Source organism: Pongo pygmaeus, chromosome 1 (genome assembly GCF_028885625.2).
Source record: "Pongo pygmaeus isolate AG05252 chromosome 1, NHGRI_mPonPyg2-v2.0_pri, whole genome shotgun sequence".
NCBI lineage: Eukaryota > Metazoa > Chordata > Mammalia > Primates > Hominidae > Pongo > Pongo pygmaeus.
Window position 1 is genome coordinate 35,435,524 of NC_072373.2, and position 21,499 is coordinate 35,457,022.

General features: G+C 39.6%; 1 long non-coding RNA gene and 1 other non-coding gene across 2 annotated transcripts in view; both read left to right on the forward strand.

Moving 5' to 3' along the window:
* The window catches only part of LOC129043795 (uncharacterized), a 169,304-nt gene that overhangs the window by 37,172 nt on the left and 110,633 nt on the right, over nucleotides 1-21,499 (forward strand). The gene's annotated exons all lie outside the window — the stretch shown is intronic.
* On the forward strand, nucleotides 7,184-7,376 carry LOC129022788 (U2 spliceosomal RNA). The gene has a single exon (XR_008496563.1). It is a non-coding gene; the product is annotated as a U2 spliceosomal RNA (small nuclear RNA).

Sequence of the window (21,499 nt, forward strand, 5' to 3'; positions counted from 1 at the left end):
CACTCTAGCCTGGGCAACAGAGTGAGACTCCATTTCAAAAAAAAGAAAATTCATTTGGAAGGGAAACAAATGACAGTAGTCATAAAAAAAACAAAAAAAAAAAACAAAGTTTGAGAGAAGACTTGCCTAGTAGTTATCAAACAAACTACACATCCTAAGAAATCGGATACACAAGTGTTGTGCTAGAGAAATCAACTAATCAAAAGGGCTAGAGTCCAGAAGCAGAACTAAGAATATAGAGGAATTTAACAGATAATATGGAGACATTTCAAATGAGTGGCTAAATGGAGACTGTTCAGTAAATGGTATTGTGACAACTGGCTCTCCATCTGGACTCATACTATACACAAAAGTAAATTCCAGACGGAATAAAGCTCTAAACATAAAAATCAAATCTATACCAGTATCAGAATGAAATATAAATTAATAAAAAATAATCCTAGGTTAGAAGGTCTGTGTAAACAAGGTGAGAAATCCAGAGGCCATTAAGGAAAACCTGACAGATTTGACTTCATAAAAAAAAAGTTAAAGAAGAAGTGACAGATTGGGACAAAACATTTGAATTACACATGACAGAAAAAAGGGTTACTATCTATTATTCAAAGAATGCTTTCAAGTTAATGAGAAAAATATAACTAACACTGAAAAAAATGGGCAAAAGATATAAAATATGTCATTCTCAGAAGAAATCCAAATGTCTAGCAAACATTTGAAAAATATGCTCAACCTCAATGGTAAAAGACGTAAAATTTAAAAGGGTATATGTTGCCACTTTGTACCTATCTGGTTGGCAAAAAATTAAGGGAGTTGATTGGATACATCAATTAAAATGAAAGAATATACTGTATAAACTGTCAAGGACAGATGTCGGTAACATGTTGTTAGGTGAAAAGGCAAGTTGTAAAACACTGTACATTATGTTATGTCATTTTGGAATACTTTTTAAGAAACTAGTATATAAAATATATTTTAACAATTGTTTATGCATTATAAACATATAGCAGTTATCTCTTGGGATGCTGTTAGGGTAACTAGAACTCTATTCTTTGGATTACTTTTCAGCTGGAAAACATTCTTTTATTATGCTTTATTTTACACTCATCAAGCTTTAGAATTGATCTTTAGGAGGTAGTTACAAGTCATTAGTTCAGAGGATTTAACTGAATCAAGTATTGTATGAGTACAGTGTAGCATTTTATGGACTATCAGTCAATTCTGATCAAATTTTTCAAATCACTTTGTTGAATTGGGTGAATTAAATAGGGTTCTGTCCCTAAACTGTGGCTTCAGTCAGATCTTATCTTCAGTCTTTTAGGTTCCCAAGGTTTGTGCAAGGGCTATCATGCATCCACCTCCTCTGTCAGCTGTCCTTATTCCATATGACATCCAGGTGCACTCCTCACCCCAAGTGTTACATGAATCTGGACATCCCAGAATCCAGGCCCTCAGCAGGGTTAAACAAGTCAATGTAAATACAGTCTTGTGATTCATTTGAACTTGCTTTCAAGTTGCTTGTTAACAGGGAGTTAACAAGTTCAGAGCTTTGGTCAGATGGGTCTTTAAGGAAAGCTTTTTTTTCCCCATTCCAATGACTTCCTGTTCATGGGAAAATGAGAGGAAATGAACCTCTAACAGGAGGATGGACCCACCCTTTTCCAGTCGTGTGGCTAATTTGTCAGGTGTAATATTGGCACCTGGTGGCTTGTGTTGGCTTCCTGCCCACCCTTGGTGGGGAAGTATCCAAATACTTGTAACAGGCGGTGGAAGACTTCAAAGCCATTTGTAAAAGAAAAGGATATTGTCATTAAAGAACTCAGTAGTGAATACTCCCAATCATTTAGTGATGTCAAGATAAAAGGAAAAATTTAAAAACACATTATCTGGAGTTTTTTCTGATGTATCATATGACCTGTCAAAACAAAGCAATGTAGTTGATTTGGTAATAATAAATGTTCATATATATAAAAACAATATATATTTATTGATTGTTTAGTGTTCTTGTTTTTGCAAAATTAGCACAAGTATCAATTATTTATAAGATGATTATGAGTTATTTCTTTAAGTATATAATTCTTCTTTCTTAAATTCTCCTTTGAATAGGTACTCTCTTTGTGCCTGATAATGGAACTGTTTCCTTTGAATCAAAAGGAAATAACTACAATAATATTGAGTGATTCAATAAAGGGATGAACCACTTTATTGAAAAGGTTGATATGGATTGTCAGAATTCATTAGGAATTTTGGCTGGGAACACCTAGTTTAGTTCTATACCTCTCAATTTCCAGCTAAAAATAATTACTGCCTTTTGAACAATGGTATAGTTAATAGTCCAGCAATTCAAAGTAGATCTGTCCATAAATGAGGATTAATTGAACTATAAGCAGTGGTCATTAAACCGTAATAAATTCTGTAGAACAATGGAACTTCCTTCAGTTATTGTAATTAATATAAGCCATATAGGCTTAGTGTGTCTAAAACTCTCATGGCAGGGTCAACAGTCATGGGTATGGATAAAAAGATTAGTCTATTATAACATACATTCATAGTGTCATCATCTGTAAACCTCAATCAGCTAATTGTTTCTATCAAATGATCCATGAATATTTATTGAATTTTTTTGCCTAACATAGTATCAGACAAATTTAATAAATTATTAAGTGAATAGATATTTGTTGAATAACTGCTGTGTTGAAGGGTATATCATTGGATTTGATCTGGCAGAGACTGGATGACTTTCACAGGGAACAGCAAGGATGAATTGCATAGGATTTCCTCAATCTTAAGAGTTGATGGCGAAGTGGTTCCAGTTTTCAAAGACCTTAGAATAGTTTATTATCTACCTGACTGGCAAGCTTGAAACACATAAATAATTAGAATTAATACATTGTGTACTCTAAACCGTCAATGGGATTAGGATTTGGGCAAAGAAGAGATCAGTGTTGATCAAAATAATCTTGGAGGAAGAGGTTAGTTAGCTGAATCTTGAGAATGAATAGTATTTATACAAACAAAAAGGGAAATAGTGGATATTCTAAGTGGGTGGGAACTGGGAATGAGTGTAGAGTGAGGGAGGGTCTTGGGGAGGTCCAGATGACTACAGCATTGGTTTCAGGTTCCTGCATGGTAGGAAATAAGGTAGATGGGTTGGATGGCAATAATATGAAAGGTCTCATAAGCTTAGCAGAGGAACTTCCAGGTTTTTGAAGGGTAGGGGTAGGGTAATGTGATTTAAGTAGTCATTTAGGAAGATTTTTCTGGCAGTTTGACTACAACAGGGAGAGACTGTAGTGGGGAGATTTGTTAGACTCTTGTGGGAAACAGAGTGAAAAGACAGCCATAGATGGTGATGGTAGAAAAGGAGAAAGATAAATGAATTCAAGAGACATTTCGAAGGAAGGAAGGAAGGATGGGGTTAGGTGGCATTGGATATAGGGGTTGGGGAAGGAAAAATAAGTCAAAGATAACTCCAAAATTTCTACCCTAGAAGCCTGGATGGTTAATAATGCCACTGATCACTTGATGAAGGAAAATGGTGAGTTTTTTTTTTAGACAAATTAAATCTAGGTTCAATTGGGATATCTTGTGGAGCTATCTTATAAGCAACTAAAAACATGGGATTAGAGAGTAGCTAAGGGGCCAGAAAAAGACATGAAGAATTAATGATGAACAGTTACTCATTGCCCATAAATCAAATTTCATAGTTGGATTTTCAAGGCTGCTGTCATTGAGTCTCATACTGCTTATTCAACTCATCTTCAGCTACCCTATAGTCTGTCCTCTTCTTTCTGGGTCAGCTAGTTAGCAATTATGCTTTTCTTCCACTTGTGACAAAATCCTTGCTGTTTTTCTTGCCTGGAATTCTCTTCCTAGATCTCTAGTTATTAATATCTCCCCAAGCTTTAGGACCAGCACAGGTCCATCTCACGCCATGAAAATATTTCTCAAAAATTCTAGTCCACAGTCTTCTCTCTCTGTTTCAAAATCTGTAGCATTTACAGGTTGCGTTTGTATAAGCATTCACTCCTATGCAAGTCTATGTTGTTTAATTAGATCAAACATAAATGTCTATCTTGTTTTGTCAGAAAACTATAAATGCCTTGAGGGTAAGGATCAATGTTCCTCTTGCATCAGTTAGGAATTATATTTCACTGTCAAGAACAGAGGCTCCTAATCAGAGGCTTAAAAATCAAGGGTTTTATTTTTATCATATTGTGAGATGTATGGAGGCAGGTAATCCCAAGCTGATTGATGTGGCAAATCTTGGTAAGAGCAGAGACTCAGCCTCTCCCCACCTTCTCATTTAGCCCTCCTTAGCATGGATTTGTCACTTCAAAATCACAATCTGGCCGATCCTCTTGAAGCACAACATCTGTGCAATAGACAGAGAAAAGTGGGAAGGCAAGGAGCAAATGGGGCTTGCAGACTGAATCAGCCCAGCTTTTTAACATGCTGCCCTAGAAGCTCCATACCATGATTTCTGCTTACCTTTCATGGGTCAGCAGTTAGATATAGAGCCACCCCTATTTGCAAGCAATGCTCCAAATATTTTCAGTTAGACATATTGCTATTCAACGAAGTCTGCATTATTTCAGTAAAGAGAAGGGCTATTGGTAACTAGTAGGCAACTAGTTGTCTATGATCTCTGTCTCTCTATGTACATCTATTCAAACATGCATATATACATATAGATGTATACACATATAAACTTTTATTCAGTTACCTACATGTATAACATTATATGTTATATATACATATATTTTTATATTTAGAAAGACAGAAACAGAGGGACAGAGATTATGCTTTATCTCTATCCCAATATCTGTATCTCTCTACTTGAATAATAATAATATATATAATTTATTTATGCATATATATGGAGAGAGATTATGCTATATTACTCTCTTCATCTGAGCAAATCAAATAAAGATTACAATAAAAATAACCTGATATTTTAAATACTATGCTGATTACTATGCCTGTAATAGACTCAATGGAGATATTTTTTCATAAGTAACTATTGCTTTCTTTACAGAATTAAACCAAGTATTTTTTCCTTATTGTCACAGAAGCTTTGATTGGTTTCCTATATTTGGCATTACTGTTTTTTTGTTTGTTTGTTGTTTCGAAACAAGGTCTCACTTGGTCACCCAGGATGGAGTGCAGTGGTGCGATCACAATTCACTATAGCTTCAAACTCTCAGGCTCAAGTGATCCTCCCACTTCAGCCTCCTGACTAGCTAGTACTACAGGCACACACCACCACGACTGGCTAATTTTTCTTTTTCTTTTCTTTTCTTTTTTTTTTTAGAGATGAGGTTTTGCCGTGTCACCCAGGCTGGTCTCAAAGCCCTGAGCTCAAGCCACCCTATCGCCTTGGCCTCCCAAAGTGCTGGGATTACAGCAGTGAGCCACTGCCCCTGGCTCAGCATTACTGTTGGCAGGAATCTCTGAAAACATTTATGCCTCACATTTCTTAGAAGTTAAAAGTACTGAATTAGTGATTAATGTCTGCATTTTAGGTTTCCCCCTTTGCTCCCTTCTATCTCTTTGATTTAACCAGGTGTCCTCAAACTGTGTTTGTGACACATTTTTGAATCTTAAAATTATTATCAGCACATATGAAAAGATGAAAAGACTTTAGAGTAAAACCGGAGAAAAGATGTCAGAGTATTGTGTGATAACTCCGCACAATGATAGCCGTTTTAACACAGCTTCACAGAGCCGGTAGAAGCGTCCCCCTAGAAGCGTCCTCCAATATTGGGTCTTTTACTTTGTCACTGTATACTCTCTTATGTACTCCCAAGGAAGTGAGTTGATCAGTTTATGAGCAAAGCCGTGATTAGGACTCAGGTCACTTAACTCCAGGCTCAAAGCTCTTTCTACTACATTATTCATGACAACAACAACAACAGCACTTTACATCTGTGCAGAACCGCACAGGCTGCCTCACCAATCATGCACTAGAGACGGAATGAATATTATTGAGCCCTTTTGATAAGGAAACATTATACAAAACTCATGGCAGGTAGTGGAAGAGCAGCTATTAGGATGTTCTTTCACACTCATTGGTCATTGTAGGGGCTTCCCCTGATAGATTACACATATCCTTGGTGCCTGTTAACCAGGCCAACAGATTGGAATGCCCCAATCTGAATCCCTTGGATTACTCTGTTGGGATAAGATGACATTTGCTTGCAGGGCCATTTCCTAGCCACTCTTCCTATTATTTAGTCTTCTTATTATTACATTAGTCTTAGCCAATGTAATTGTGTCTTGGTAGTGAAACAACCAAACCTATAAGAAAAGGAAAAATCTGCTATATCCCCTTGCTATACATCATTGCCTTCAATACGGCACTTGCACTTCTAATTTTCCAAGACAACATTATCACTTAGGGTTTAGGCACATCTTAATCTGCTGACTGATGGAGTGTGTGGCAGGCATTTTCACACTAGGGCCATATGTGATATAATTACCTAAGCATTGCAAAGGAGATAGGTAGAGGGTCTATTGCATATCTATTAAGAAGGTGACAGTGCTTAGGATAAGAAGAGTGGTAGCCTGGATGGATGGCGGTGAAATAGTTAAAGACGATCAGCATTAATTGGAACCTCCTTGTTTGTTTTCTTTTGAAACTTTAAAGTTATCCAAATGGAGTGTTAATTTAAGAAAAAAAAGAAATGTTTTCTTGGGAGAAGACAATATTTTGAAATGTTTTTAATTTACAAGAGCCTGTTTCTTTCAGTCTCCCATTGCTGCATGAGGTTGAACAAATGTTAGCTGCAACGAATTAATTAAGTTTGCAGAAAGTAGCAGCAGGGGATTGGAAACTTGAAGTGGAAGTGAGCATTTTGACTGTAAACATGTTGCCTGCCTGAGAGACTATATCTGGATTGAGTGGTTGTGGAGTTATCCAAAGAAATGCAGTATCTCTGGGAAAGTAAGTCTTGGCAGGGAGAAAAAATAACAATGTCTCTTGCTGGCAAATCTATTCATTTATTTCCTGGGATCATCTCATGTGTTTTGTTTGATTCTGGCCACACACTATTATTCTGCTCTCCTCTCTGCAAATGAAGGTGGTGCTACAGACTTGCCCTTAGAAGGAAAGGAACTAATATTTATCTGTGCCAGCCTCTTTATATATGCCATTTCTTTCTGAGGGCAGATATAATTTTCTTATTTTATCACTTCTTGGCCTTTTGGTGAAGACCAAGTGTAGTATCTGTTTTTATCAGTTTAATTTTCTTATTTTACAGACAAGGAAACCAAGACTCAGAGAATTTAGGAACTCACAATCAGTTTAGAGGCAAAGAGATTGGAATTTGAATCCAAAATCATCTGATACTAGAGCTTTTTGAGCTACACCAGGATGCTTTCCCATGGTTATGGTGGGGGAAGGGCTGCAGGGATCCCTGGCAGCTTCTTGCCTGGTTTCCCTTATGGTTGGGGGAAAGGGAAAGGCCTGGGGCCATGGAATATGGAAAGATGATCCTCCGATTTGAAGGTGATCAGTGGATTATACCTTGAGAAACAATGGATTAGAGAGATTTCTCAACAAGATACCTGAAGTAGGGCCCTTGTAGGCTTCTGGCTATGTTGGACTAGTCAGACTCCTTCTCTTAGGAATTTGAACCCAGACATAATACCAAATGAGAGGAGAGGATTAATGGCAGAAATGAAACCTGAATGAACCATGATACAGAGGGCCCAGGGCAGCCATAATGGACTCTGAGAGATCTGAGGTTGTGAGTAGAACAACCATGACTAATCAAAGGAAGCCTTTTCTTGAGAGAGGAGGCAAGAGCAGAGATACAGAGAGAAGAAAGGACATGGCAAGTTGAGATAGAGTCAACCCCAAGTCCTTAGAGCTGTTTCAGCAACCAAGGTCTTTGTGTTCCAGTCATGATGCAAGGCATGTTGATCTTGCCATTACAAGCTTACCCCTTCAGTTTCATCATTTTGCTCTCTGCACTGCCAACACTAGACATTATTACTCTTTAAAGACAGGCTTGTGCCAGAATTTTTTTAAGAATGCAATAGACCAATTCTTAATTCACAATGAATAGACCACTAGATACTACAAAAGTTTTAGAATATCAGAGAAGAATTGCACACAATTTTCTTAGAGATTAAATAAGACTTAAGTACAGACCATCATCTTTTATTAAGTTTGTAATAGATGTTACTGGTAAAAATGATCAATACAAAATAAAAATTACAATATCTGAAAGTACACACTGTACTTGGTAAGATGTATTACAGTCTAAAACTTGTCTGAAGAATGTAATCTTCTTGACTAAGTTTAGATATGCAAAATTTGAAGGTGTCAAATTAAACTTGGTCACAGATGAAAATTCTATGGTCACACACGAAAACTCACAATGGAAGATGCTATGAATGATGGAATTTCATATGGTCAAAGATACTGATCAATAAACCACATCTTGGTTGTAAATATACATGGTGAAAAATTGAACTAGATGAAAATCATGTTAGTAAAATAAGAATGAAATGCAAAAATACCAGGAAAAGCCTGACTATTCTATATAGAAAATTATTTGTGGAATTAATTTGTAATAATGGGGGCTTGTGTGTTTCTGAGTAGAAGGTTGAGGCAAGTTGTTGGTTTTTGCTGTAATAACTTGAAAAATTGGATAAATTACAAAAATTATATTTTTAAAGACATAGGAGATGTAGGAAGCAAAAAGTTATAGATAAGTTAAAATTCCAGAGAGATGCTCCCTTCACAGATGAGCTGAGGTCACTGACCATTTTCTTCCCTAGGGACTATTGCAAGTGCGCTCACAGACTGCAGATTGGTCAGGCTTGGCTAGACCAAGGGACTCTACCACGAAAAGACAAACCTGCAGAGGATGCTGATAAGCTGGGATCTGGGGGATTTTAAAGGCCTTAGCCAATTTCCCCAAAGGACATTTTCTGAGTGCTGGGGCCTGGGGGAAGGGATGCTAAGAGACTAGGAGGCTGGGCTGGAAAGCCGAGTCAAGTGTCTCACTCTCTCACTGACTCAAAGCACTTGGAAAATCCTTGAGACGAATAGCTACAACAAACACACAACTGTCCTTGAGATTTTTGAAAGCAGAAGTGAACTAAGTCTAGCTGAAGCTGCAATCTAGCTCTAAGCCAGTTCAATTTCTGATTGGATGGAGGTGATTGATAGATAGTCCCTCTCCCTATCTGTTTTTCAAAGGAAAGCATAAGTGCTCTGGAGGAAATAACAAAGACAGCCGTCTCTAAGATTATTTTACACATAATGTTCACCATACAATTAAATACTATGAGGCACGTGAAGAAGCAGAAAAACATGACTAAAAGTAAAAAAAAAAAAGCAATAGAAGCAAACCTATAGATGATCCAGATATTGGAGTTACCTCAAAGGCCTTAAAATAACTATTATATATATGTTAAATAAAATGCAGAAAAATACATACAAAAGAGATGAAAAGATGAAGGTCAACTAAGAATTTGAATCTATGTAAAAGGATCAATCAGATATTATATAACTTAAAAATATTATAGCTGACATTAAGAATTTGTTGGACAGGTTTAGCGAGAGCTTGGCTTGCATACGGCAGAAGACAGGATTAGTATACTCAAAGATAGGCCCAAAGAAAATAGCAAAATTAAATCACAGAAAGAAAAATAAAGTGGAAAGAATGGAACAGAGCAAAATAAATATATGAGACATAGTAAATGGTTCTAACATATGTGTAATTGGAATCCCGAAAGGATAGAAGAGAGACAATGAGGAAGCAGCAAATTTGGAGATAACTGTTGAATACTTTCTAAAAACTGATGAAAGACATTAAGATTCAAGAGGCTCAGCAAATTCCAAGCAAAGTAAATATTAAGAAAATCACACTTAAGTACATCATAGTGGAACTGCTAAAAACCAGAGATACAGTGCTCACAGACTGAGCACTGAAAACACGATGAAATTGAAACACTGAAAACGCTGAAAAACAATAGAATTTGCTCCAGAAAATTGTTTCTCGATGAAAAGTTTTTGATGTTGCTGTTAACTCTGATTGAAATGTTTACATTCACTAACACAAAGTCAACATGTTCTTGAGGTCAAACTGGAGGAGTTAAAACAAACCAAACCAAAACAACAGCCATGGTTAAAACATCATTTTTTTTTTCCCTCATATGAGTGGTTGAATTTGTTCCTTGCAAGAAAAGAACCTAACTTAAATCTTCCTCCAAGCATTTCTACCTTACCAAGCCTCTTCTTCACTTACCTGATCATTCTACCTTTTTGGCGGAAGATGGGGCTTTTAATTCTGCCCTTTTGTTTAATTGCTATTTGCAATCCTGGAATTCCTAGATTTTCAAAGTTGCCTCTCTCTTGCCATTGCTTTTTCACCAAGAAATGGCTAGAGAAGGGAGGGAATAGCTTGTGGGGTTCTAATAACACAATCAGCTTGGTTTTTGACCCTGAAAATCAGCATCCAGCACCATTCACTTTTACCTTTGGCTTCTATTTACTATAGTAGAAGCAGGCAGTCAGTAAGGAAGAGTACAATGGATTTTACTTCGTGTTCTGGATTTACTCGAGTGATTTTTTAAAAATAGATGCATATACAAATATCACAAAAGGTGTTGTTCTTAACTTGGAGACAGATGGATAGTGGGAACATACTAAAGCACCTAGAGACTGATGGATTTCAGTTAGCGTCCTGTCTTTCATGCACATAAAGGGATGGATTGGTTTTGCCTGGTCCACATATTTGTCAGTGCCTACATGTTTCCAGTTATGTTCTGCTGCAGGTCTTAAGGTTATTTCACCTCTTTTCTTTTCCCTTTCCAGTTCCTGAGCCAATACTTGTCAAACCTGGTACTGTATCAAGATCCTCATGACCTATACCAAATGCAGTCCGGAAGTGTGGTTGGCTGCTCACATCAGGAGTCAAGTGTTCATATACAAACCCCTGCACAAACCCTCCCCCACCACTCCAGTTCTCCCACAGAGTCTGGAGCACAGTCAGAACTGAGATTTTTTTTTTGTTTGGGGCCCAGATTTTCTTCCTGGACCTTGTTATTCCCTCTCCCAGGAGATAGACTCTGATCTGGCATCCATGACTGTTATCTGGAGTTCAGTCCTATGTGTTACAAGATTATTAGTTCATTCATTATTTCTTTTAATGAGTTTTTATTGATTACTTACTATGTGTGTGGCACCATGTTAGGTGCTGAAAATACAGCGATGTATAAAATGATGTAAGCATAGTTCTCAGAGAGTAGTTTATTATTCTGGTGGGAAAGAAAGGCAATGAATAAATAAACAACTACATAGCTCATTAAAAATTGATAAGTACTATGAAAGACAAGTACAAAATCCTAAAAAAAAAATAAAAAAGAAAAAGAAAAAGCAAAATCTGAGATTGGGTCAGGGAAAGCCTCCTGAGGTCAGCCAAGTGAAGACAAGGGGAAAGAGTGCTATAGCTAGAGAAAAAGCAAGTGCAAAGACTTGGAGGTAGCACTGAGGCCTTTTGAAGACTTTAGCAGAGGCCAGTAGGACTACAGTGGCTGTTGCTGACCTGCTGAATTAGTTTCCTTTGGCTATCATAACTAATTACCACAAATTTAGTGCCTTAAAATAACAGAACATATTTTCTCATAGATCTGGAGGTTCAGAAGTCTGACATCAGAATGTCTGGGCTGAAATCAAGGCGTTGGCAAGGCGGTGCTCCCTCCAAGGCTCTAGGAGAGAATCTTTTTCTTGCCTTTTCTGGTGTCTGGTGGCTGCCAGCATTACCTGGCTTGTGGCCACATCAGTCCAATTTTCAAGGTCAGAACCTTCAAATCTCTCTGTGTTCTATCTTCACCTCACCTTTCCCTCCGTGTGTGTCACGTCTCCCTCTGCCTCTCTTTTACTAGGATGCTTGTGACTGCATTTAGAGCACATCTGAAAAATGAAGGCAGTCTCCTCATCTCAACATCCTTAACTTAATCCCATCTGCAAAACCCAATTTTGCCATAAAAGGTAACATTTACAGGTTCCTGGAAGTAGGACTTGATATAATATTTGGGGGGGCCTTTATTCAGCCCACTACAATGGCTTGCAATGCAATCCTCAGGGGAATGTTTTAAGATGCAATGCTCAGGCTCCACCCTAGATCCGTTAAATCAGAATTTCTGGGTAAGACCTGAGCATGGGAATTTTTTTTAAAGCTCCCCAGGTGACCCTAATATATAGCTAGGACTGGGAACTACTGGGCTAGAGCATAATGAGGGACGGGAAGTTGTCATGGCAGGCAGGGTATCACCCCTGGAGATTTTTGCTGTCCCATTAAGGACCCTTAAATACCAATGCTGTCTGCATGAAGCTGTCACAGAATGTACTACTTTGAACTGTTTTGTAACCTGCTTTTCTTGGTGTTCTTGGCCCTTTCTCATTCAGTTATTGCTTCTTCTTCCTGTCGAGCTGACACTGAGGCCCTAGAATGTGTGAAACGTGAGTCCATTCTTGTTGTGAAGAATATGCTGACAAATCAATAGAGAACAAACTTAGCTGACTTCACACAAACATGCTCCAATTCTGCTCTAGAACTGGAAGTGAAAGTCTGCAGAGCATGCAGTAAGGGAAACTAGTAAAATTGTTAAAAAAAAAAAAAAAAAAAGATAGCCTCAGTCTGAGCAAAAACCACCTAGAAGCAGGCCCAGAATTAGGAAAATATACCTGAGACCTAGGACCTCCAGCATTCACTACTACTACTTGTCTTAGTCATAAAAGAGGATGTCTTCTTTCCCACTCTTCCCACTTTTCTATGAAAATATTGAGGTTTTTTTTTCAGTGAATATATTTGGAACAAAATGGGGATTTGGCCTGTCAACATCTATCAGGATCCCTAATGGTTATCAGTAGCTTTGGTCCTAAGGACAAATTTGGTCTCACAACCACATAGGCACGTCATCTGGAAGCTATGAAAATGGTCATGTAATTTCCTGAGAATTTGATAATAGGAGGGAAAAGAGGCAATTTAGGGAGTTTCTATAAAGCCTCAATAGCTACTTGCTAGTAGATAGACATTTTTAAATGGCAGGTTGGGAGAAATTCCCAAGCTCAACTTACCATTGGTCAATCAGGGATTAATTTGAGGGCAGCCATCTTTGCTTTTTCAAATCACTAAATTTTCTCTGGAGAAGTAAAGATGCAATTACCTCACTTTGTAGACTACAGTCTTTTTGTGGTCAGATCTACTAACAGACCCCATCCACAAGGGAATATTGGTAACACCTGGGAAATGTGGGTTGTGTTTCTAAGTACCGAGAGTGTTGAACTGGAAGTTCTTTGCAGATAGGTTCAAGGTCTACATAGCATCATCCTTCTGACTCTAACCTGACATCATCCCTAGCACAGCACCATGTTGTTTGCTGCTCTTTGCTGCTAACCATCACCTCAACTAGGGCTGGACATCATGAAATGATTCAGTGAAAGCATGATGCTTCTTTTGGGAAGTCCTTCTACCACCTTCTTCTCTTTTCCACCCATAGCTACTCTCTTCTTGTTTCCATAATTACTTGCACCAAATTATTTCATATCTCTTGGAAAAAATATTAAAGTGTATCTACTTACTAGTGGGTACTCCCTTTGGGAACTCTTTTAATATAGGGAGGCTAGGTGGTGGTGTTTCTTTCTGGGTCTTTATGGCTGAGCATGCTCACTGCTCAAATAAAGATCTGAATGAATGCTGGCCTCCCTTTCAGAACCCCTCTTAAATGCTTTCTTAAATGCTTTCTACTGAACACATCCTTCTTAAATGCTTTCTACTGAACACATCCCTCTTAAATGCTTTCTACTGAACACATCCTTCCTTTTCCTAATCGGCACTTGCACATCTTGTGAATATCTTGTCTTTTTTTCTCTTGATTACCCCAACTAAGTGGAAACCTGTGATACACATGGCAACCACAAAAAGAATTCTCACCTGCTAAGAAGGTCTGGCAGGTGGTCCCAGTAATACCTTTCTTATCTAGGAAGTAGCTCAATTGTTTTCACCTCTGACAAAGTGATAAACTTCAGAATACTCACCCAAGCAAGAGGATAGAGGGAACTGCTAGCTCCACCACCCCAATGTGGAGTAAGTTGTCTGAACACAGCCTCGCTCTCTAGCATAAATTCCCCTCTTTCTCCAAAGAGCCACAATGGCCGAGGTGCTGGCATGCAAATACTTGCAAAGTGAAAATAGATACACTTCCACAGCTCCTCATCTCTGGCCTCCAGTGGACAGCTTGCCAACCATGCATGCATGTTGGTTTGGCACCGAGACAAATGTTCCCTGGAGCATAGACTGAAACCACCAAACTGATATCACATGGGATGCCAGCCAAATTCTGACCTTGCTCTCTGTAGGTGAGTGGCTGTGAAATTAACCTGTGATGGTTTCCTCCTTCCGCCTGGTTGGTAGCCTGGGTTTTTCTGTTTGTTTTTTCTTTCTTTTATTTTTTAATGCCACATTTGAATCTTGTTGTTCTCCCACTCCACTGGTATCTACGAGCCACAGACCACTCTCTTGGTCTTGGCTTGTTGACAGTGGGCAGCTACTTAGTTCCAAGAAATGGGCAAATGACAAAATTCCTTCTTGCCATGGGTCTTCTCGCCCCTTGAGAGGGAAGGGCCACCAATAGACTGCTTTAAAATCACACCCAGGTGGCGGGGCCTGTGGTCTAGCATCGCGGGCATCTGTGATTGCTGTCTGTTCCTTTTGCGTCCTCTTCTATTTTTTCGCTGCTGCTCCAGCTTCTCCCATCCCCCTTTTCTGTTTCCAACTCTTATTTATTCAGTGCTTCCAATAGTCTAAGTTTTTCATGAATTCAGGGCTTTAATTTAGCATGTGGGGTGCTGGCTCTTCCAGCAAGCTGCTTTGGTCATTATTTCCAACTTGAGGGGATAAAGAGGCAGCAGAGTGCAGTGGAAAGAGTCGGGGCCTGAAGCCAGAAGGCCTCGGGTACTAGTCCCAGCTCTGTTTCTAACTAGCTGTGGGACTCTGGCTGGGACACAACCTGGCCATGGGCCTCAGTTTCCTCACTGATGGGATGAGGAGTTTGGATGAGATTTTGAATGCTTGTCTCATTTTATCATTCTATAGAGCTCACTGGTGATGTGAAATCTGTGTTGGGTTGTGCCAGTCTCACTTTTGTTTTTCTTTTGAAAAACTTTATTGTTGAATGGCTGTTAATGAGGAGATGCGAGAAGAGTCCCTAAACTAGATTTCTCAAATGCAGAATATGGGGTGAGGGGAGGAATCTATTTTTAAAAATCACTATCTAGAGGTTTATAGCCTAGAAATAAAATTCCCCTTCCTATCTTAAAACGTGAGACAATATTTTCCACCAGGATAAGAAAATGATTCAAGTGGCATTTGTTGTTTTCTGAGGATCCTATTTCTGTACTGTAGCATAAGCACATAGAATGGTTCAAGTAAAATTGTACTTTTGGAAGGAAAAGGTTAAAGTTGGCTACTGATATTCATCAGGAGATGGATATTTAATCTTTAATCTCTTGTCCTAGGCCTCTACTCTGGATCAACTCATTATCCCGAATAAACGATGTGTCATTCCCATTATTTATGTTTCACTGCAGCCAAAGTATCTGGACCTCGTTTTAGTAAGCGCCATTCATTTCGACCCATTCAGTATTAATCTCCCTGCTAACATCTTTCCTGTTCTATGTGCTGCCCCTTATTTGCTTTTATGTTTTCTGCAGAGTGTTTATAAAAGGATAATCTTTTACAAAGCAGACAGAATTTTTGTGTATAAACTGCTCTGTTTGAATGCCTCATTGATATACCATCTAAAAACTGAAGTGTTCAGCAAGATTAGCAAAGCCCTGAGCTATTGAGACGAGGGAAAACATGAGAACCAGGCTCTTCTCTATAGGAGGCAAAGGTGACGGAAGATGCCTTTGCTTTCGCAGTAGTAGCAAAAACAGAGCCATTGCCCCCACCGGGCCCCGATAGACCTAGTTGCTTGGAAATGAAAGGGGCACAAAGCAAGCTGCTTAGAAGTTGCTGGGGAAAAGGTGAAGAGTGTGGTCGTATGACTTATTTCCTAGAATTTTCTTAGAAAATGCCATGACTCTACAAACACTGAATTTACATGTAGTCCCCAATTGAGCTAACTCTTTTAAACTTTCATGAAGTATCCACACGCGTTGCTCAGTTGTTCATTGATGTTACATTACTTGTGTCATTCTAGTGTGCCCTATGGAAAAGGCAGTACTGTAGAAACCAAGTAAAGATCCAAAGAAGGAGGATGGTCTCTTTCTGCCATCTGCATTTTCTCTTTCCAAGGATCAGGAGCTCCCCCGAACAGCTCTCTTTTGCAGAGAGGATGTAGAGATCACTTCATTTTACAATGGACAAAGAAGGGTACTTTGTGGAATTTTGCATGGCTTGGGGTCCCAGATATGCCACCGATTAAAAAACTTAACAGACGGACTCTGAGAATAGGAATATGTTCAAGAAAATTAAAAAAAAATCAGTGGAAGGGGGTTGCAAGTCTGGCCTCTGTGGGAGCTGAGCATGGGAAGCTTCACTGAGCAAACGCTTTGTACCTTAGATAGGGTGAGTTCAGCTGGTAGAGATGGGTGGAAGCATCTGAAGCACAAACTGTGCTTGGGTTTTTAGTTGGCAACGCTATGAGGGAAAAAAATCCCAAGATGAACAGTGCCAAAAATTATACGTGCCTTCAAAGAGTATTTTTTTCCAACAAATTGATCACTTTGATTACTCAATAATAAGGCTTGTTATTTTCTGAGGTGTGCCCTTTGTATACATGAGAATTTTTGCTTACATTTCCACATTTATTAGAGACAAGTTCAAAACAGACATGTGGTCGTGTCATTTTAATGGCATAAGCCCTTAAATACTAAGGGCCTGCCAAATCTCTTCTGAAGATCTAAGCTATAAAAACACTCAGAATTTATCTGTCAAGACTATCAACACGACACACTATTTAGGATTTTATCGTCACCAAATGGCAGCATTGTTGGCCATTTATTACGGTGTTAACTAGGATGGATGCCCTTGCCTTAATCTACAATCCCCACCAAGATGAGGGCTTACAAACGTTGGAGAAGAACTGAATCCGGCTTCCTTGGGGTGCCCTGTGTGGCCTTTGGAAAGATGACAACCTGACAACAGCTAGTTCTCACCACTTGGCAGGAAAGCTTAGTACCTGGAGTGGGGAGGGACTGGGGGAAACGGGAATTCTTACTGCGAGCCTGAGTCAGTTGCATTGTCTAAAAGACAAAGTGACTAGGTTTTCATCGTCAGTCTCTTGACTATGGGAAATTCATGGTGTTGACTCCTTTTACTTTGTAGATCCTCCTCAAGAATACACAAAATAAGCTCCTAAAAGAGCGGGGCTGCTTCAGTTAATCTCAGTAATGCCTGGTTTGAACTTTATTTCTTCTATTTTTCACTCGTTTTTACTTCTATAATTTTATTTCCTCTTCCCCCTGATTTTCTCTTTAATTTGCTTTGCTTCCTCCCTCCCTCCCTCCCTTCCTCTCTTCCACTCCCTTTCTCCATCACTTCCTTTCTTTGCCTTGGCACTATTGGAGACTACAAAGAGTATAAAAGACATGGTCTTTGCTTCAAAAGATTTACCGTGTGATTTGTAAACAAGGCCAACACAAGAAGTGTCTAATGCAAGGATGGCCAATCGAGTTCATTTTGCATTTCAGCACCCATCACTCATTAAAGGCTGCCTGGAGCTCTGTGTTCAGAGGATTCTAACTTCAGAACCGGGCTCAGAGGGCACGAATGTCCTGATCAACTAGATGTGACAGCAAAGGACACAGGGAGACTAGGGAGGAAGAGCACTTGTGGCAGAAACTTGCCACCCTGGGTCTAAATCAGAGTTTCTCAACTGTGGCATGACTGACACTTAGCATTTAGGCTGGCTCATTCTTTGTCATTGGGGGCTGTCCTGGGCATTGCAAGAGGTTCAGCAGCATCCCTGACCTCTCTCCACTAGATGCCAGTGGCACCCCTGCAGCTGGGACCATCCAAACAGTCTTTGGACATTGCCAAATGTCCCTTAGGAGGGAAGGAGTAAAATCGCCCCTGTTCTAAAACTAGTGGTCAAATAATTAACACGGAACTAAGTATAGAGAAGTAAATGAGAAAGTCAGAGGAGCTGGAAGAATGCACAGCTTTGGGAAGGGGGTGAAGCTGTGTAGGAATTGTAGATGGATTTGTCATGGCAGAGAAGAAATTCTCAGTCACTGTTGTTGCATTGGGCTGTATTTCCGTGGTTCTAAGGTTGTGTTTGTGACTAGACCAGGGCCCTGGGAAATAGAGTCTTAGGCCACAGCAGGAAGGACTGAAGTTACACTATAGTTTATTAATTGTAAGATTGATGAAACTCTGGGCTACATTTTCAGTGCAGGTAAAGTTTTCTGTGCTGGAGAGCTCAATAAACAGATTGATGGTGTTCCGTAGGGCTGATTAGAAGGCAGAGGGGCCAGAGACAGGGAAACAAGAAGAAAAGTCCCCTGTGCAGCCCTAAGAATCTTAATGGGACCTGGGAATCTAGGAGAAGAGGGAAACTGGAATCACAGCCCTTATCAACTCCCTTTATGGAGGTGGGTTTATTCACTTTAAATTTCTCAACTTGATTGGAATATCAGTAAACAATGAACAAAGACTAATGTATTTGATGAAGTTAGCCAGTGGCTTCAGGACACATTTGAAGAGTACAGATCAGATTGGCTCCAGGCTCCATTTCCATTTATGGCCTTGGGTCATGTCATGGGATGTGTGATGCAGTGGAAAGTTCTGGGTTTGACTTTGAGCTCTGCTTCTTGCTCAGATGCTGTGAGACTTGTTTGGGCTCCCCATGGCCAAGTCAAATTGACACATGAAATTAACTCTCTGTAGAATGGGGGTAACAATAGTACTTACAGGGTTCGTGATTTGAATCCTCTCTTGATTCCACGAGTTAATGAAAATAGAGTGCCCCTCGTAGTATCTCATTAAATATTATATTATTGTTGTTGGTGTTTTTTTTAAAAGCATTTATAGATAGGGACTAAGTTTCAGGCAGAGGGAGATGAGAGGGAGAGGAGGGTCCTTGGGAGGGCAGAGAGAGGCAGGGTCTTGGCTTCATTGGTGTACAACCCATACAGTTACACATGCTAAGCATGGGCCCCATGCTTAGGAGAGCTCCATGCTTGGTTTAATGTTCTGCTGTTGCTGTCTCCAAATACTTAATAATTTTTGACCAAGGTATCCTGCATTTTCACTTTGCACTGGGGCCCCACAAATTACGTAGCTGGTTCTGGAGTGAGAAATGGGGGAATCTTTTAAAAAATGTCCAAAGAAGTATTAGTGAGCTATCTGGCCTCTGCAACATTTCAGGTTCCCTTTCCTCTCTCACTGAATTCTGCAGGCATGAAAACTGCCACAAGACATTCATTTTTAATGACTTGTTATGGGCTTCTTAGCAATATATCTTTGGGTATTAAGGTGTGGAGTCAGAGGCTTAAAATGATTGATGTCTTTGCTCTGCACAAGGGGTCTCCCACACTTACCTAGTGTCAGATATCCACTTGGGAAATTTATGAGCGCTCTTGGCAGCCTAAGCGGCCATCAAATATTAATCAAAAATATGTAATAACTAATATATACCTAAAGAATTGAAGACAATTAATATTCAAGGGAAGCATTCAGGGACCCATAAAAATAACAAATGCTAAAGAGATTCAGTCAAGGTTGGCAGGTTCGGAACTCACCCTGCTCTTATGCTTGCTTTGAGATTCTGGGCTCACTGGTCGTTCTACAGATGCTGAGATGGCAAGAAGAGGGGCTTAGTGCATTTTCCACCAGATTTCCAGATTGGGAGATCTGGACATATCCTAATGAAAGAAGCAAACTTCTACTTCAGAACACTGAATTTCTGAATGTCTACCCCCTTCTTTTGTCTGTACATCTTTTCCATAGCACCAAAACACCCAATTTGCAACTAATTCTTTATGGAATTCTCTCTTGGTAGCCCTTGGAAGACAGACTGTTTCTTATCTTTATATCTTCAACATCCAGGACAGTGGCTTGCACAAAGGATCTGGTTGAACCATGTGGCTTTTCCACTTTTGTAAGTCACAAATCTGCAAATATCAGCCATTTACATGGTTCAACTTATTAAATGCTAAATAAAAGACTTAAATGAGCACATACTGAACCTGGCCTTTCTAGTAGCTTTTAAATTAGAATCGAATAGCCGACCCAGAGTAGGTTGGAAACATTTTCATAATTCTGTTTCGATTGATTGCTGGAACTCCTGGAACTTCTGTGGATCCTATAGGCAGCAGACAAACGTCCAGTTGTTTTCTGGGAAAGTCTCCTTTTGCCTTTCCTTCATCAACATAAAGGGGTGCAGACGCGGACCTGCTTGGCGATTGGCAAGGTGCGTTTAACTGTCTCCCATTGCTCCTTTTGGCTGAGGCCTTCCAGAGTCCTTTTCTCCCTTGCATTCTTGGTCACTAGCCCTTTCTCACCACCGCTCTGTGTCACGTCTGCTCACCGTGGCAGCATTGGGTACACAGAGAAGTTAAGCAATATAATTTTTAAAATAGTTCAAATTTTTAATTGACAAATAAATATTGTATATATTTATGACATACAATATAAGGTTCTGATATATGCACATATTGTGAAATGGCTAAATCAAGCCAATTAATGTAGGTGTTACCTCACATTCTTGCCATTTTTGGGGAATGAGAACAGTTAAAATCTCTTAAAAATTAAGGGATTTATTTTTATTTGCAAAGTAAAAGTCATTTGGCAGCAGAACTCAGGTTAGTGGGGCTACTTGTATATGGCTCCCCAGTTGATATATATGGAAAGACAGAGATGCAGAGCTTCACTAGAGACAAGGGACTGCTCTTTAATCCCTGTAGAGAAGCAGATATGGGCAGGCCGTGTCTGCTTGGAAGAGAGTAGTTTGTTCGGGTGTTGGACCACCATGGCAGTTGCTGGTCTCTTCTGTTATTGTGGAAAATCAGGAGTGGAGCCTGTCACTTGTCATCTGTTCTTCGAGTGTAACCAACTTTTCTTCCATGGGCCATTTGGTGTGACTATGAATGACGGCTCTGGCTAAATGACACCATCCTGATGGTGGGGTAAACAGAAGTGATGCTGGAACAGGCGCCTTGGATCCGGCCTGCGTTTTCAGAGAGCTACAGAAAGGGCCTGGGATGGAGAGGAATGTGCAGCACAGTTGGGGTGGAGATCTTGCATTGAAACTCCTTTAGTCTCTAATGTGGTGAATGAGGGTTAACCCCCTGAGCCACCGAGGCACATACCAAGCTCCTGGTAGGAGAATAAATGTATATGAGCTCACTTGCATTTGATTCCATATGGCAATTTAGAAGGGGCATGAAATTGTAATGTCCTTTAGCTCAATTTCTGCATTTTTTTTTTAAGTCAGGAGATACAGGCTCAGGGAGGTCAAGAGGCTTGTCTCAGGTCAC